Raw genomic sequence first — 15,000 nt, 5'->3', positions numbered from 1 at the left:
TGTCATGTGTGTTGACCTCTTGCGCCCTCGCTAAGCACGCTTTATGCGGATTAAAGCAAGTGAAAGAATTACAGAGGGACGAGGTGGAGGGAAATAAAACCATAAAAGGGAATCGAAAAGTATCAAGAAAATCTGCATAAGTATTTGCACATACTTAATGAGAGAGAGAGAGAGAGAGAGAGAGAGAGAGAGAGAGAGAGAGAGAGAGAGAGAGAGAGAGAGAGAGAGAGAGAGAGAGAGAGAGAGAGAGAGAGATAAAGATAGAGATAGATACAGAAAGAGACAGATACAGAGAAACAAACAGATAGAAAGATAAACATATAGATAGGTAGACAGAAAGACAAATAAGCATATAAACAAATAGACAGGTAGATAGATAGATAAAGATAGATCGATAAAGAGAGAGAGAGGAAGGGAGGGAGAGATAGAGAGAGAAAGAACAACAAAAACAAACGAAAAAGGAAGAGAAAATGAAGAAGGAAAAAAAAGAGATGATATAAAAAAAAAAATCTGCATGTAAGCTGTTGTTACTCAGGTAATTTGGAAATTCTGTAGATAGATAAGCCAGAGTAAAAATACAGGAAATTATTATTATTTGTGAATTAGATTTACGCTTGTAGTCGATAATCTATTGGTACAAATAATAGGAAAATGAGAAAATATAGAAAACGGAAAAAAAACCACGTACAAACACAAGTAACACAAGTAGAAGTAATGATGATAGTAGATTTATTTGAAAGAAATAACGAAAATGTAGGAAACAGAAGAGGAATAATGACATAGATGGATAGAGAGAAAAGATAAAGAGGTAGTAAACAGAAAAAAAAACAAGATTGAGCAAAACTGATTAGGCAAATACAAACTCTTCGAAAGAAATAACAAGTAAAAAAGGAATGAAACAAAATGAAACTCGAGAGATAAAGAAATTAGGTAAATCAAAGATACATAAGAAAGAGAAATTGAACGAAACAGTGCACAGAAGAACAAGGTAACAGAGACACCTCCTCTTGACCTCAGGCTACACACAACTCTCCAAGAGGACAAAGTTCCTCACAATGGTCGTAGCTGCTGGAGAAAAGACACGTCGTCAGAAGCTCTCTCTCTCCCGCTTCTCTCTTTCTCTCTATCTGCCTGTCTGTCTGTCTCTGTCTCTCTCTCTCTCTCTGACACTCTCTCTCTTCTGTCCATGTCTCTCTCTGTTTCTGTCTGTCTCTGTCTGTCTCTCTCTTTGACACACTGTCACTCTCTCTCTCTCTGTCACTCTCTGTCACTCTCTCAATCTCTGCACTCTCTCTCTCTGTCCATGTCTCTCTCTGTCTCTGTCTGTCTCTCTCATTGACACACTGTCACTCTCTCTTTCTCTGTCACTCTCTGTCACTCTCTCAATCTCTCTCTCTCTCTCTCTCTCTCTCTCTCTCTCTCTCTCTCTCTCTCTCTCTCTCTCTCTCTCTCTCTCTCTTTCTCTCTCTCTCTCTCTCTCTCTCTCCCTCTCTCTCTCTGCCTCTCTGTCTGTCTGTCTGTCTGTCTCTGTCTCTGTCTCTGTGTCTCTCTTTGTCTGTCTCTCTCTCTCTCTCTCTCTCTCTCTCTCTCTCTCTCTCTCCCTCCCTCTCTCTCTCTCTCTTTCTCTCCCTGTCCCTCTCCCTCCCTTCCCTGCCCTATCTCTTGTGCTGTGTGGTGCAGCGGTAGCGATCTCGTCTAGCAATCTTGCTGACCTGCGTTCAAATCCCTCGCCGCCAGTGGATGGTAACCCCGGCCATTCCTTGCACACAGGGGATAGTTTAGAAGCAAAATGAAACAGACACTATGTTACACCAAGAATATCCATTGTAACAAATGGAATCAAAACTAAACCTACTCCTTTCCTTCCGTCTAACCCTCGTCACTCCCTCTCCTTCTCCTCTTTTTCCTGTTACCCCTCCCCCCCCCCCCTTCCAACATTCCATTAACCCATCCTTCTCCTTCACCTCCTCCTTACCTTCCTTTTTGTTCTTTTGCTTCTCCTTCACAACCTCCTCTCCTCTCCCCCCCCTCTCCTACTCCTTCCCACCCCCACTTTATCCCCCCCTATCCCTTTCCCTTCCTCCTTTTCCCCCTCCTATCCCCTATCCCTCTCCCTCCTTTCTCCTTCCCCCATTCCCTCCCCATCCTCCACTCCTTCCCTTCCTCTCATCTCCCTCTATCCCATCCCGTCCTCCATCCCCCTCCCTCTCCCCCTCCTCCCCTACCTAGATGAACAAGGAAAGAAGTAAAAAAAACAAATATAAAAAATTCGGCAGTCGATTACGATATTGGATAATGGGTCTCTTGACGTTCTGTGAGCTGAAGGAGGGAAGGGTGGGGGGTAGAGGGGGGGTGAAGGGGTGAGGAGGGAGTAGAGGAGTGAAGGGTAGGGGGAGGGGGTAGAGGATTGAAGGGTGGGGGGAGGAGGGGGTAGAGGAGTGAAGGGTGGGCGGTGGGGGTGAGGAGGGGGTAGAAGGGTAAAAGGTGGGGGGTAGGGGGTGATGAGCGGGTAGAGGGGTGAAGGGTGGGGGGGAGGGTGAAGGGGTGAAAGGGCGAGGATAGGGGTGAAGGGGTGAAGGAGGGTGAGAGGCGGAGGAGAGGGAGGAGGAGTGGGGGGGGATGAGAAAGAACTCAATTTTGGTAATGGATTTTACTCTTTTTTGTTTCGTATTTCGGTCATAATATTGATGAGTGATTGTTTTTTTTCTTCCCTTCCTCCTTCTTTCGTTGTGGAATACGATTATCATTATCATTTTATGCATTCATTATGTTTTTATCCTTTCCTCATGTGGGAAAGAACGGCTGTTCATAATAAGATTATAGTTTCGAATTGTATTGAGAGGAGAAAGAGTGTGCGTATGTGTGAGTCTGTGTGCGTATGCGAATGTGTGTTTATTTATATGCGTATGTGAGTGTGTGTGTGTGTGACTCTATGTGCGTATGAGTGTGTCTGTATCTATGTGCGTATGCGAATGTGTGTTTATTTATATGCGTATGTGAGTGTGTGTGTGTGTGTGACTCTATGTGCGTATGAGTGTGTCTGTATCTATGTGCGTATGTGATTGTGTGTGTATCTATGTGCAGCTGTGTGTGTGTGTATCAACGTGCGGCTGTGAATGTGTATATCTAGATGCGGCTGTGTGTGTGTGTATCTATGTGCGGCTGTGTGTGTGTATCTATGTGCGTATGTGAGTGTGTGTGTATCTATGTGCGTATGTGAGTGTGTGTGTATCTATGTGCGTATGTAAGTGTGTGTGTATCTATAAGTCCCATCATTCCTTTGTAGTAAATGAATAGACGACGTTATGTAATGGTCTTTAATTTTTATATTTTTCTGTTCTTTTCGTAATCTTCTTGGTTTTATATAATATAATTTCCGGGGGGGGGGGGGGGTAAAAGGAAGCTCTCTTTAACTGGGTTTAGAAGTATAGTGTAATATTTATACTGTGTGAATACCTTGCTAATGACTTGGGTCGATACTGTATGCCTTATTAATTTACCCTCTTCCCTTCTTCGTTCTCTCTCTTTGCAGCCCTCTCTCTCTCTCTCTCTCTCTCTCTCTCTCTCTCTGTATCTCCCTTTCTCTCTCTCCCTTTATCTTTCTCTTCTCTCTCTCCCTCTCTCTCTCCCTTTCTTTTCTCTCTTTATCTCCCTTTCTCTCTCTCTATCTTCCTTTCTCTCCCACCTCCATCTCTCTCATATCTATTTTACTCTCTCTTGATCTCCCTCTCCATTCCTTCCTACTCTCTCTCACCCTCTCTATCTCCCTTTCTTCTCTCTCTCTCTCCCTTTCTTCTTCTCTCTCTCTCCCTTTCTCTCTCTCTCTCCCTTTCTCTCCCACCTCCATCTCTCTCATATCTCTTTTACTCTCTCTTGATCTCCCTCTCCCTTCCTTCTTACTCTCTCTCACCCTCTCTCTCTCCCTTTCTTCTCTCTCTCTCTCCCTTTCTTCTTCTCTCTCTCTCCCTTTCTCTCTCTCTCTCCCTTTCTCTCCCACCTCCATCTCTCTCATATCTCTTTTACTCTCTCTTGATCTCCCTCTCCCTTCCTTCTTACTCTCTCTCACCCTCTCTCTCTCCCTTTCTTCTCTCTCTCTCTCCCTTTCTTCTTCTCTCTCTCTCCCTTTCTCTCCCACCTCCATCTCTCTCATATCTCTTTTACTCTCTCTTGATCTCCCTCTCCCTTCCTTCCTACTCTCTCTCACCCTCTCTATCTCCCTTTCTTCTCTCTCTCTCTCCCTTTCTTCTTCTCTCTCTCTCCCTTCCTCTCTCTCTCTCTTCCTTTCTCTCCCACCTCCATCTCTCTCATATCTCTTTTATTCTCTTTTGATCTCTTTCTCCCTCTCCCTTCCTTCCTACCCTCTCTCACCCTCTCTCTCTCCCTTTCTTCTCTCTCTCTCTCCCTTTCTTCTCTCTCTCTCTCTCCCTTTCTCTCTCTCTCTCTTCCTTTCTCTCCCATCTCCATCTCTCTCATATCTCTTTTACTCTCTCTTGATCTCCCTCTCCCTTCCTTCCTACTCTCTCTCCCCCTCACCCTCTCCCTCTCTAACCCATTTCATTCCCTCTATCGCATCTTCCCCTCGCTATCCCCGTCCCATTTTCTCCACATGTCGAATGACCCCGTTGTCTATCCACCTTCAATTCAAAATAATCATCCGCATCTTCGTCTTCACCTGCACCTGGTTCTTTCTCCCACAGACCTGCAGGAGAGGTCATTGCTTTCGGTTCGAGGCCCACAGGTGATCGCGATTTTGCCTGACATTTTTTTTCTTCTCAGGTTGTTGTTGTTGTTGTTTGTTGTTTGTTGTTGTTGTTTGGTGGTGGTTGTGTCTCTCTCCTCATTATTAGTACTTAGTATTAGTATTTCTTATCATTATTCAGGATTATCTTATTTCAATATTACCCGGTCTTTATTATCATTATGATTATCAGCACCAAAATCCTAATTACTACCGTCTTAGTTACTATCAACACTGTTAACATCAGTGTTTTATGAACTATGATGTTAGATTTATCAATTAACATCATCAATATCATTAGTACCGTTATCATTATCAGGACCGTCACCATCATCATCAATGTCAACATAGGTACTAATATCGATATTCAAATAAATATGATGTTACTTTTATCAGTTAACAGTCAGTATCATTAGTGCTGTTATCATTATCAGTAGCAGCTCTGAGAATGGCGACTCCCTATTTCCTTCTCTCTCCCTCACTTTTGCTCTCTCCTTATTTCTCTACCTCTCCCTCTTTCTCTATCTTTAACTACCTTTCTCTATCGCCAAAAAATTTCTCTGCCTTTCTCTCTTCCTCTGTCTTCTATCCTCTACCTCCCTCCCTCTTCTCTCTTATCTGCCTATCTCTTTCCCTATCTCCCTCCATCTTCTTCCCTCTTTATCTACTTTCCTCCTCGTCTCACTCAATCTTTCTCCCTCTCTCCCTTCCTCTATCTTGCTCTACTCTCATTCTCTGTCCCTCTCTCTGTTCTTTTTTGTCTTTATGAACTTCTCGGCATACCCCTATTCTCCCTCACTTTGTCCGCCCTCTTTCCTCTTCCTTTCTCTCTATCTTCGCCCTCCTCCATCCATCTCCTTCTTCCCCCCCCTCTCTCTCCTACTCCCTCTCTTTAATGTCAGGGATGAAGATGTTCTTCCCCCTTTTCCCTCTTCGTTTCTTCCTCTTATTCCACTCTTTTTCTCTCACTTTCTCCCTCCTTCTCCCTCTCTTCCTCCTACTCTTTTTTTTTCTATATCACTCTCCCTTTCTCTCTTCCTCCTACTCTCTTTCTCTATATCACAATATCCCAAAACCTCTTTTTCCCTCTTCCCTCTTTCTCTATATCACTATATCCCGCTCCCTCTTTTTCCCTCTCCCCTCTTTCTCCCTCCCTCCCTCCTCCCTCCCATTCCCCCTCCTCCCATCTTCCCCATTTCCCCTCTCCCCTCTTTCTCCCTTCCCCCCTCTCCCATCTCCCTCACTTTCCCTCTCCCCCTCTTTCTCCCTCCCTCCCTCCTCCCTCCCATCCCCCCTCCTCCCATCTCCCCCATTTTCCCTCTCCCCTCTTTCTCCCTCCTCCCTCCTCCCTCCCATCCTCCCCCCCTCCCATTTCCCTCACTTTCCCTCTCCCTTCCCACACGCATTAAAAAGGGTCTTGAGTCAAAGATGAAATGCTCTTTCCCGTCACGCTAAAGACGGCAAGATGCGTCTCTCTTTTTCTCTAGTTAAGCACTTTGTTTGTTATCATTCTTTCTCCTGTTCTCTCTCTTCTCTCTCTTTTGGTTCTTCGTGTTCTCTCTCTTCCTCATTCTGTCCTTCTATTTTTCTTTCTTTATCTTTGTTTACCTCATCGTCGATATCTCTGCTCGTGGTAATTGTAAATGTTAAAATAAATGTGAGAGCGAATGTTATTTTTGAAATTGTTGTTGTTATCATTGTTATTATTATCATTATTGTTATCATTTTGACATTATCATCATTACATCATTATCATTGTCATTATTAACATTATCATAATTATTATTATTACTAGTATTATTATTGTTATTATCATAGTAATAATAATAATTGTTATTATTATCCTTATCTATATTATTCTTATTATTACTATTATTGTCTTATCATTATCATGGCTATTATTTCATCATAATCATTACTATTACTATCATTATCATTACATTCTTCTTCTTCTTGCTCTTCTTATCTTTATTGTTATTATTATTATTATGATGATTATTATTATCATCATCATCATTATTATCTTTATCATAATTATCATCATTATCATCATAATCATTATTGTTAGCATGATGATGGCGATTATTATCATCTTTATCATTATAATTATTATTGTTGTTGTTATCATTATAATTATTATTGTTGTTGTTATAATTATAATTATTATTGTTGATGTTCTCATTAAAATTATCATTATTATTGTTATTATCATTATCATTACTATTTCCCATTATCATTATCACTGTTTTTGTTATTATTATCATTGTTAGCATTGTCATTGTTATCATTATCGTCATCAAGATGAGCCTCATCATTATCACTGAAATTATTAATACTATCATCATTGTCATCTTTATTATTATTACTACTAGTATGATAATAATGATAATAATAATAATAATAGTAACGATAGTAATAATAGTAATAATAATAATGATAATAATAATTATAATAATGATAATAATAATAGTAATAACAATAATAATGATAATTAATACTATTATCATTATTATCATTATTATTATAACTATCATTATCATTATCATTATCATTATTATTATTATTATTATTATTATTATTATTACGATTGATGTTGATGATGATAGTTATCATTGTTATTATTATCATTATTATTATTATTATTATTACTATTATTATTATCATTATTATCATTATCATTATTATTTTTATTGTTATTTTTATTATTGTTGCTGTTGTTGTTTTTGTTGTTATCGATATCATTATTATCATTACTATTATTAGAACTGCTATTATCATTACTATAATTATCATTAACGTGCTTATTAGTCATCTTTATTGTTATTATCGTTATTATTTTAATATTATTATTATTGTTATTATTATCATTATCATTATTATTATTATTATTACCATCATTATTCCTCTTGTTATAATTACAGCTGATTACCACTGTTACTTATATAATTACCATTAACGTCATTATCATTATTATTACTATCGTTATTATTATCATTATTATTGTTATTTCCATCGTTGTTATTGTTATCATTATCAACATTCTCACTGTTATGATAATCATCATTATATCTATCATTGTTATTATTATAACTATTTTTATCATTGTCATTTTCATCATTATCAGCATTATCATTTTACTATTAATATCAAAATCATCAATATTATTATTATTATCATTACAGAAGTGAGGTAGCAGGAAACGTTTTAATAGCATTATCATAGTAATTATCATAGCATTATCATAGTAGTAATAGAAGTAGTTATTGTTGCCATTGTTGCAGCAGTAGTGATAGCAACGACAGTAGTGGCAGTAAAAGTAACAAATAACTTACAAATACAACAAAAATCAACAACAAGTGTTTGTCGCAGGAGAGTTAGCCATATCAGTCGGCCTGTGTCTCCCCCTTCCTCCCTCCCTTCCTTCTCCCCCCCCCCCCCCATATCCCAAACCGAGGCCCAGGATATCCGGACGCCTTGACTTCCTCTGCTTGTGCCGCTCTCATAATGCTTGTGTGCTTTCCCCCTGCTTGTTTGCTTGCTTGTGTCGTGTATTTGCTTGGTTGGTTGATTTTTTTTTCTCGGTTATTTTCCTTTTTTTTTCCCTCGTTTTTTTATTTTTCTTTGTTTGCTTGTTTGGTCGGTTTGCTTGCTGCTTTCGTTTGTTTTTGTTTATTATCGTATGCTTGCTTTTCTTCTTGACTTTGCTTGCTTGTTTTTTTTCTCTCAGTTTGCTGTTTTTTTTTAATCTAATTGCTAAGTTGTACCTTCTTTCGTTAGCTTGTTATTTTCCTCTATTCCTTGTTTTCTTTGTTTGTTCTCCTGCCTGCTTTTCTCTGCTTGCGTGCTTTCCTCCGTTCGCTTTCCCCTGCTTACTTGCTATCTTTTCTGTCTTCCTGCGTTTTTTTTTGCTTTCTGTTTGCTTGCTCTTCGATGCCTGCTTACTTCCCTCTGCTTGCCTGATCTCCCCTGCTTGATCCCCCTCTGCTTGCTGTTTTTTTCTCCGCTTGCCTGCTATTCTTACTTGTTATTCTATGCTTGCTTGCTCTCCTCCGCCTGCTTGCCTGCTCTCCTCTACCTGCTTGCTTCCCTCTTCTCACGCATTCCCCTCTGCTTGCTTGCTCCTCTCAGCTCACCTGCTCTCTTCCGCCTGCCTGCTTTCCTCTGCTCGCTAGCTATCCTCCACCTACTTTCTCCCCCTGCTTGCTTGTTTTCCTCTGCTCACCTGCTCTCCACCGCCTACTTGCCCCCAACCCCCTGCTTGCTTGTTTTCCTGCCCCCCCCCCCCTGCTTGCTTGTTCTCCTCTGCTCACCTGCTTTTCCTCCGCAATGCAGATCTGCCGGAAGCTAGTTGCAAGTGCTTGTTGTGACTTCTTGACGACATTTTGGCGTGCTTGGGGGGGACAGGGGTGAGGGAGAGGGGGGGGGGAGGGCTATGGGGAGGGAAGGGAAATGGGCGAAGGGGGAGGGGGAGGGGAGGGGGCATAGGGAGGGAGTCAAAGCGTGACAAGGGATGGGAGGGGTGGGAGGGGTGAGAGGGTGAGGGAGGGGAGTACGGTTAGGGAGAGGGTTGAATAGTGATGGGGGGGAGGGGAGGGGAGGGAGATAGGTGAAAGGGGGTGGGAAGGGTGAGAGAGGTAATAATAGGGTGAAGGGCGGGGGAGGGAAAAGGGAGAAGGATGGGAGGGATGGAGGAGATGAGAGGGTGAGGGGGAGGGGAAGGGGGAGGGGACATTAGGAGGTGGATGAAGGGATGGGGGAGAAGGATGAGGGGATGGAAAGGGGGGATAAGGGAGTGGGAGTGGGGGTGGGGGTGGGAAGGAGAGGGAGGTAGGGAGTAGTGAATTTAATGGAGGTATTTGGTAATTGTGGTTTATAGGGTGACAGGACTGAAGGGGTGAGGGGGTGAGGGGTGAGGGGGATGGAGAGTGGTTGAGGAAGGGGGGGGGGGTGAAGGAAGTGGGCTCTCTGATGTACGTATTCCCCCCCACCCCCCCTTTCCCCCCGCATCTGTTTTCGTCACCGTTTGAGACTTGTATTCAGATCTCATTGGGTTTTATTTGTATATTTCCGTCTTTTTCTCTTGATTTTTTTATACCATCACTTTCTTCTCGTCTGTCTCTTCCTTTTTTCTTCATTACATCTTTCTCCTCTAATTCCATTCTCTTGAAACTCTCTTCCTCCCTTTCTTTACCCTTTCTTCCGTTTCCCTTTACTCCTCAGCCTCTCTCATTCCCTTTGGTTCTCTATGTTTTCCCCTTTTTCCCCTCTCCTCTTCTTCGAATTCCTTCTTCTTATCACCCGTTTCCCCTTCTCGCATTTCTCTTATTCCTTCCTTACCTCCCTTTCTCTCCTCTTTTCAGTTATCTTCTCCTTATTCCTCGTGTTTCCTTCTTTATTTGTTTTTTATTTGTTACCTTCCTTCTCCTCACATTTACTCTTCACCTTGTTTACTTTTATTCCCCTTCTTTCTAACTTCTTCTTCCTCCTTCCCTTTTCCCCCTCTTTTTTTGTTCCTTTGTTTCTCCACCTTTTTTCCCTCTCCTCCTCCACCACTCTTCCTTCTCATTCTTTCTTTGTTCCTTCCATTTCCCTCTTTTTCCCCTCTCTAACTTCTTCCTCTTTCTCCTCCTTTTAAACTTCCTCCTCTCTAACTTCTTCCTCTTTCTCCTCTCAAACTTCTTCCTATTTCTCATCCTCTCTAACTTCCTTCTCCTTCTCTTCCTCTCTAACTACGCCCTCATTCTCCTCGCCTCTAACTTTCTCCTCTTTCTCCTTCTCTCTAACTGCATCCTTTTTCTGCTCCTCTCTAACTTCTCCCTCTTCCTCCTCATCTCTGACTTCTTCCTCTTTCTCCTCATCTCTAACTTCTTCCTCTTTCTTCTCCTCTCTAACTTCTCCCTCTTTCTCTAACTTCCTCCTCTTTCTCCTCCTCTCTAACTTCACCCTCTTCCTTCTCCTCTCTAACTTCTCTCTTTTCTCCCCTCAAAATTTACCCTCTTCCTTCTCCTCTCTAACTTCTCCCTCTTATCTCCTCCTCCCAATTTCTCCTCTTCCTCCTCTCTAACTTCCCTTTCCTCCTCCTCACTAATTCTCCCTCTTATCTCTCTCTAAACATCTCCCTTTTCTCACTCTCTAACTTCCCTTTCCAATCTCCCTAAATTCTCTTCTCCTCCTCATAACTTCTCCCTCTTTACCTCCTCTTAACTTCCCATTCCTCTCTAAATTCTCCTCTTTTTCATTCTATAACTTCTCCCTCTTACTCTCCTCCTAACTTCTCCCCCATCCTCTCCTTCTCCCTCCCTTTTCTCCTCTCTAACTTCTCCTCTTTCTCTCTCTCTAACTATCTCCTTTCTCCTCTCTCTAACTTCTCCCTCTCTCTCCTCTCTACTACTCTTTTCTCACCTCATCTAACTATCTCCTCTTTCTCCTCTCTCAACTTCACCCTCTCTTTCCTCTCTAACTTCTCCCTCTTTCTCCTCCTCTCTAACTTCACCCTCTTCCTTCTCCTCTCTAACTTCTCCCTCTTTCTCCTCCTCTCTAACTTCTCCCTCTTCCTCCTCCTCTCTAACTTCTCCCTCTTCCTCCTCCTCTCTAACTTCTCCCTCTTTCTCCTCCTCTCTAACTTCTCCCTCTTTCTCCTCCTCTCTAACTTCCCTTTCCTCCTCCTCTCTAACTTCTCCCTCTTCCTCCTCCTCTCTAACTTCTCCCTCTTTCTCCTCCTCTCTAACTTCCCTTTCCTCTCTAAATTCTCCCTCTTTTTCATGCTCTCTAACTTCTCCCTCTTTCTCCTCCTCTCTAACTTCTCCCTCTTCCTCCTCCTCTCTAACTTCTCCCTCTTTCTCCTCCTCTCTAACTTCTCCCTCTTTCTCCTCCTCTCTAACTTCTCCCTCTTCCTCCTCCTCTCTAACTTCTCCCTCTTCCTCCTCCTCTCTAACTTCTCCCTCTTTCTCCTCCTCTCTAACTTCTCCCTCTTTCTCCTCCTCTCTAACTTCTCCCTCTTTCTCCTCCTCTCTAACTTCTCCCTCTTTCTCCTCCTCTCTAACTTCTCCCTCTTCCTCCTCCTCTCTAACTTCTCCCTCTTCCTCCTCATCTCTGACTTCTTCCTCTTTCTCCTCATCTCTAACTTCTTCCTCTTTCTTCTCCTCTCTAACTTCTCCCTCTTTCTCTAACTTCCTCCTCTTTCTCCTCCTCTCTAACTTCACCCTCTTCCTTCTCCTCTCTAACTTCTCCCTCTTTCTCCTCCTCTCTAACTTCTCCCTCTTCCTTCTCCTCTCTAACTTCTCCCTCTTCCTCCTCCTCTCTAACTTCTCCCTCTTCCTCCTCCTCTCTAACTTCTCCCTCTTTCTCCTCCTCTCTAACTTCTCCCTCTTTCTCCTCCTCTCTAACTTCCCTTTCCTCCTCCTCTCTAACTTCTCCCTCTTCCTCCTCCTCTCTAACTTCTCCCTCTTTCTCCTCCTCTCTAACTTCCCTTTCCTCTCTAAATTCTCCCTCTTTTTCATGCTCTCTAACTTCTCCCTCTTTCTCCTCCTCTCTAACTTCTCCCTCTTCCTCCTCCTCTCTAACTTCTCCCTCTTTCTCCTCCTCTCTAACTTCTCCCTCTTTCTCCTCCTCTCTAACTTCTCCCTCTTCCTCCTCCTCTCTAACTTCTCCCTCTTCCTCCTCATCTCTGACTTCTTCCTCTTTCTCCTCATCTCTAACTTCTTCCTCTTTCTTCTCCTCTCTAACTTCTCCCTCTTTCTCTAACTTCCTCCTCTTTCTCCTCCTCTCTAACTTCACCCTCTTCCTCCTCCTCTCTAACTTCTCCCTCTTCCTCCTCCTCTCTAACTTCTCCCTCTTTCTCCTCCTCTCTAACTTCTCCCTCTTTCTCCTCCTCTCTAACTTCTCCCTCTTCCTTCTCCTCTCTAACTTCTCCCTCTTCATCCTCCTCTCTAACTTCTCCCTCTTCCTCCTCCTCTCTAACTTCTCCCTCTTTCTCCTCCTCTCTAACTTCTCCCTCTTTCTCCTCCTCTCTAACTTCCCTTTCCTCCTCCTCTCTAACTTCTCCCTCTTCCTCCTCCTCTCTAACTTCTCCCTCTTTCTCCTCCTCTCTAACTTCCCTTTCCTCTCTAAATTCTCCCTCTTTTTCATGCTCTCTAACTTCTCCCTCTTCCTCCTCCTCTCTAACTTCTCCCTCTTCCTCCTCCTCTCTAACTTCTCCCTCTTCCTCCTCCTCTCTAACTTCTCCCTCTTTCTCCTCCTCTCTAACTTCCCTTTCCTCTCTAAATTCTCCCTCTTTCTCCTCCTCTCTAACTTCCCTTTCCTCTTCCGCTCCCCCATCCTGACTGAAAAGACTTATTTTGAGTCATTACTGAATGGCTGATTGTCGATATCGGCTCATATTTTCATTTGAATTTCTGTTGGTATAATGAGTGTTACGAGACTAGGAGAGGAGAAATAATGACCAGGTAAATTTCTTTCGAAACCGACTTTTGGCTTTTTTGAACTTGAGGGAGAGTGAGAGTGAATAAGTGAATGAATAAGAGAGAGAGAGGGAGAGGGAGAGGGAGAGAGAGAGCGAGAGAGAGAGAGAAAGAGAGAGAGAGAGAGAGAGAGAGAGAGAGAGAGAGAGAGAGAGAGAGAGAGAGAGAGAGAGAGAGAGAGAGAGAGAGAGAGAGAGAGAGAGTGAATGAGTAAGAGAGAGAGAGAAAGAGAGACAGAGATAGATAGATAGATAGATAGATAGATAGATAGATATAGAGAGATAGGTAGATAGATAGATAGAGAGAAAGAGGTGGGATGCAACAGAGATATATGAAGCGAGTTACACCACTTTTAATTTACCCAGATTAAGTAATTAATTGTGCTGGCGAGAATCGTTTATATTATTACACATATCTACAATGAACTGAATAGGATTCGAGATTTTAATAACAGTATTTTCATAATGATTTTGGCAGTTAAATTGCATTCTGTCGACTACAAGTACTGGATCAAAAGATACTCAAACCGAACTCTTAAAGTACGCCAAGTCGCCAAGGATCTTTTAAGAAGAAAAAAGAAATGGTTTTGAAGGCGACCGATTTCGATAAAAGACGAAAATACTAAACACTTGAACGTAAATATCAGCTAATTTGAATGAAACGAGAGTCTTGACGAATCGAAGTGATCAGCCGTTCGGTGGGTGAGATGCCAGCGTTTATTTTTATCCTGAAATTTGACGCAGTATATATATACCTTAACCAGAGATGTCATTAAAAGTATCGCAGTGGACTGTATGTGAAGAGTTATCATGAGAGAGACGAAGGACCGCGTCTATTTACTTCAGATAATGGGTTCGTTCTTTCTGATGCTTTGAGCACATATTTACTGTAGGATCAAGTGCTCTGTTAAGGTGGATGCATATAGTGGCTAGGTGGGTGCAGTGAGCTTAACTTTAGGAATGATTGCTTCGTGGATAAAGAGAGTAAGAGAGAGAGAGAGAGAGAGAGAGAGAGAGAGAGAGAGAGAGAGAGAGAGAGAGAGAGAGAGAGAGAGAGAGAGAGAGAGAGAGAGAGAGAGAGAGAAGGAAAAGAGCGAGATTAGAATTTAAAAATACAGGGGAAAAGAATAGATAAAGAGTGTGTATGACCAACAAACACCTTCCTACATTCAGTCAGCTAATTTTGGAATAATTTTCAATCACTAAAGAGTTTAGAAATGTGGTGTTTCAGTACCACTTTTTGCCTCATTAGAATTCAGTATCAGCAATTTCAAGCTTATAATTATGTCCAGGGACATATGCACGAATGCTTACACATATCACATGCAAATCTACTCACACATAATACATTCATGCGTAAATATGTATACATATACACGCCTACGTACTTATATCCGTACATACACATATACGCACTGTCACGTGTACTCTGCAGTACTATACAGAACTCGAGATTCAAAGTTGTAAAAGTTCTGCGGACAATTTTCTTCATACCTTGTTCTTCTCCGCCCGGGGAGAGGCTCCTGTAACTGCATCAGATTTAACACGCATGGTTCTCCTCAGTTAAACAACACTGCGAAATTTTCAGGAGAGTGTTTTCTGGCTTGGTACGTTTAATCTCTCTGTTTTTAGTCTGTAACACTCTCTTCCTCTCCTTTCGCTGGAGTAGGGGAATCTTTCTTCATTCTGTCTCCCTCCCTTTACACTCTATTTCCTCTTTTCCCTCTCCTTCTCTTCCGTTTCTCTCTCGCTTCTTTCTTTCTCTCCCTACACGCTTCTTCTTTTACTCTATGTCATTTCTCTT

The 15,000-nt window shown here is 42.2% G+C and overlaps 1 long non-coding RNA gene across 1 annotated transcript in view; it reads right to left on the bottom strand.

The window, feature by feature from the left end:
- The window catches only part of LOC125037611, a 128,439-nt gene that overhangs the window by 301 nt on the left and 113,138 nt on the right, over positions 1 to 15,000 (bottom strand). The gene's annotated exons all lie outside the window — the stretch shown is intronic.

This window comes from Penaeus chinensis, chromosome 23 (assembly GCF_019202785.1).
Source record: "Penaeus chinensis breed Huanghai No. 1 chromosome 23, ASM1920278v2, whole genome shotgun sequence".
Lineage (NCBI taxonomy): Eukaryota > Metazoa > Arthropoda > Malacostraca > Decapoda > Penaeidae > Penaeus > Penaeus chinensis.
This window is presented reverse-complemented; position numbering and strand designations above follow the sequence as displayed.